We start from the raw sequence: 3307 nt of genomic DNA, 5'->3' as shown, positions 1-3307 counted from the left end.
TGAATGAAACAGTGACATTCCCTAGATAGTCCTTGCATGGGCTTTCAACCCATATGTTTCTGACAGGACTTGCCATCTACTTAAGTTTTCATTTTTCCGGTTTTGAATACTTTTCCTCAGCAAGGCATGTAAACGAAATCCTCATTTGTTGGCTCCAAAGCTTGTGCTTTATATAGGTTACTCTATACTCTGCCACTTCTTGCTGTATCATTATCGGGGTAAGGATCTTACCATTTTGCACATTTCATTTGGAGCACTCATATTGACTCTCAATGCTTGTCTCAGTAGGAAACCTGGAGCTGATATTTGGTGGAGATTTACTGGCTGACAGTCACTGAGTCTCACCCTTGTTGCCTTATCTATTCGTCCTAATAACCCGATGAGAGGGTTTACAAATCATCCTCAGCCCTGGCCGGGTGGCTCAGTTGGTTGGAGCATCAACAGGTTGCAGGTTCGGTTCCTGATCTGGGCACATAGCCAGGCTTTGGGCTCAACCCCCGGGCGGGGTGCTTACGGGAGGCAGCGGACCTCACCCTTCCACTGTTAGAGCGTCAGTAGCACTATCTTTGCAGCCATCTGCCAGAGATACCCTTGTGGCCTCTGCCAGAGGTGGAAATCCGTGATAGTGGGTGGTGGGTCCATGGGATCTTGCTACATTATTAAAAATACACAAGCAAACAATGAAGCATAAAAGTTAAGAACAATGAGAATATTTGTGGATTAGTGATGAGAATGTGTCTGAAACAAAGTTTTATGATTATTATACTTTGGTACCCTTGAGGCCCAATAAATGAAAACAAACAAACAAAAAACAACCTGACGATTCCTACTCGTTTCCCTCAACTTGGATGCCCCAACTTTCTTAAACGTTCCTCATCTGATGAGCCTGTAAAGCCTCTTAACATCTGGGTCATGCTCTTCTCAGTGCTCCCCAGTTAGTAAGCATTTCTCTTAAAGTGTCACACCAGAGGGCAAAGATGGATTCTGTCTGGTGCCGAATACAGCGGACTGTTTGTTCTTAGAGTGGGTATGGGGTATTTATGTTAATACTAAAAATTGTCTTAACTTAGTAATAGCCATCTCGCATCGTTAGCCCATATTGAGCTGTGGTCAACCGAAACCTTTACATTATTTTTTCATTTCATACCATGGAGTCCAGCTTCTTTCATACTAAATTTTAAATTTGTTTTCATGAACCTAAAGCTGGTCATTTTCATTGGTCTTTGTTGAAATTTTAAAGAGATGTCTTTCAGATAAGGCAGAATCTCTATTCGATCATATGGTGTATTAACTGTCCTCACCAATTTTTTTTAACCGTCATGAATCTGATTGGAATGCTGACTGTGTCTTTATCCAAGTTGGTCAGAACAGGACAAAAAATAGAATCCTGGCAAGGTTAGCCTAGTATGACTTGTTTTTAGTGAATTACGTTCTTTCTTTCTAAGGGGTCACAACCCATCTACATAACATTGTAGATAGGTTCTGCAACTTACAGCAAAATGACATATGACAGAAACAACTTACCATGGGTTAATTGATATGAATAAGAGTTAAGTTCCCACAGCATCTCATCAATGTTATAAGGAAACAACATTGAATGAAACCACATTATATGAAGACCTGCTGTATTTCCCATTTCAAGAAAAATGTTATATTTGCTAAACTATGGTTTTCAGAATCTACAGTATTATCTTCTTTCCTCCCTCCCCTCTTCTTCCTTCCTTCCTTCCTTCCTTCCTTCCTTCCTTCCTTCCTTCCTTCCTTCCTCCCTCCCTCCCTCCCTCCCTCCCTCCCTCCCTCCCTCCCTCCCTCCCTCCCTCCTTCCTTCCTTCCTTCCTTCCTTCCTTCCTTCCTTCCTTCCTTCCTTCCTTCCTTCCTGATATAGACCCTGCACTAGGTGCTGGCAATAGAAAAGTAAATAAGATGTAGCCTTTAACTTCAAAGATGTTATACTTTTGTTTCTCCTGCTCCCCACTCCCTTGGAGATCAGGGCTTTGCCTCTCTCTGGCACACCTCCATGGTGTTCCTAGACATGCTGACAGTGGGGTCAGATTGATGAACGTGATATTGAGAAGACTAGGATAGGGTAAGAGGACAGGAAATTGCCACCTTACTCAGGCAAGTCTTTGTGGAGAAGATGGAATTTCAGGAAGTCTTAAACACTTGATGAATCCGTTTAAATCTTGGCTGAATTTTGTTAGGTTTGTCAGATTTTGATATACAGGAGTATAGTAGCACTCAGAACTAATAATTAACTTATTCTGAGCCACAAAGTAAATGTGCATTTTTTTTTTTTTTTACTCCTGCTGGTATAAACCTTAGAATGTGAGAATCAGCATGCCTCTCACACTCAAACTAGTTTTCTTTTTGAGAAAAGTGAACCCTATCAAATTTCTCACTTGAAGTTTTATTTTGATCATCTGCTACTCTACGCGTTCAGAGAAATCTCTTAGTAACAAACTATAGAAATGATCCCTGAAAGTAGAGTGTTTATGTTGATATTCTGAATGTGCACATAATACTAGACTTAAAAAAAACTTCTGGTAACAGTGCCTAAAGCATTGAAGAAACAAAGTCTACAAATTTTATTGTAGAACCAACTTTTTATTATTCAAAGCACTAACTTTTAACTGTCTAGTTGTACTCCATTATTGTGCTAATACATCTATAGGGATAAGAAGTTGAGATTTTACTGGAAGTGAGCCAAGTGTAACTTCCCCCAAACTAAGTGCTAGAATTGTCATATCATGACTGACATGGACCGCATTTTACCATTCAGTTATTCTTTGCAACCAAAATTTGCCCATTAGTGTGTGTGTGTGTGTGTGTGCATGTGTGCGCGCACACACACACATTTTGCTGCTGTTATCTTTCCCTTTCCCCCACGATGTCTTTCTTCTTTCAGAGTGGAAAAGAAAGAAAATGATAAAGATTGCAGAAATGATAAAGTTCCTTTCTTTAGTCCTGTTGTTTCTCTTCTCAGAGACTCTAATACAGTGGGGCCTTGACTTACGAGTGTCCCGACGAACGAGTTTTTTGAGATACAAGCTGTCTCTATTGAGTTGATAGAGTAATTTGAGTTAAGGAGCTCCTTAACGAGCTCGGTCTTGGAACGAATTAAACTCGTAAGTCAAGGCCCCACTGTATTGGCCAAATTGGAGATGGTGAGAAACACTGGGTTTGGGATGACTTTAGTGACAGAATTTTTCTTAGGGCTTCTTGAAACCAATCCAGTGGTTGAGAGATTTTTAAGAAAAAAGAAACAGAAGTAATACAGAGAAGGTGTGAATGGTGAGGCTATAGAAAC

The 3307-nt window shown here is 40.4% G+C and overlaps 1 pseudogene; it reads right to left on the bottom strand.

Annotated features, from left to right (window-relative positions):
* Nucleotides 1-2332: 2332 nt before the first annotated feature.
* On the bottom strand, nt 2333-2491 carry LOC118673861 (annotated as a pseudogene).
* Between the last annotated feature and the right edge of the window lie 816 nt (nt 2492-3307).

The sequence above is a fragment of the Myotis myotis genome, unplaced genomic scaffold (genome assembly GCF_014108235.1).
Source record: "Myotis myotis isolate mMyoMyo1 unplaced genomic scaffold, mMyoMyo1.p scaffold_m19_p_18, whole genome shotgun sequence".
Taxonomy (NCBI): domain Eukaryota; kingdom Metazoa; phylum Chordata; class Mammalia; order Chiroptera; family Vespertilionidae; genus Myotis; species Myotis myotis.
The sequence above is the reverse complement of the archived record's forward strand: the minus strand, read 5'-3'. Positions and strand labels throughout refer to the sequence as shown.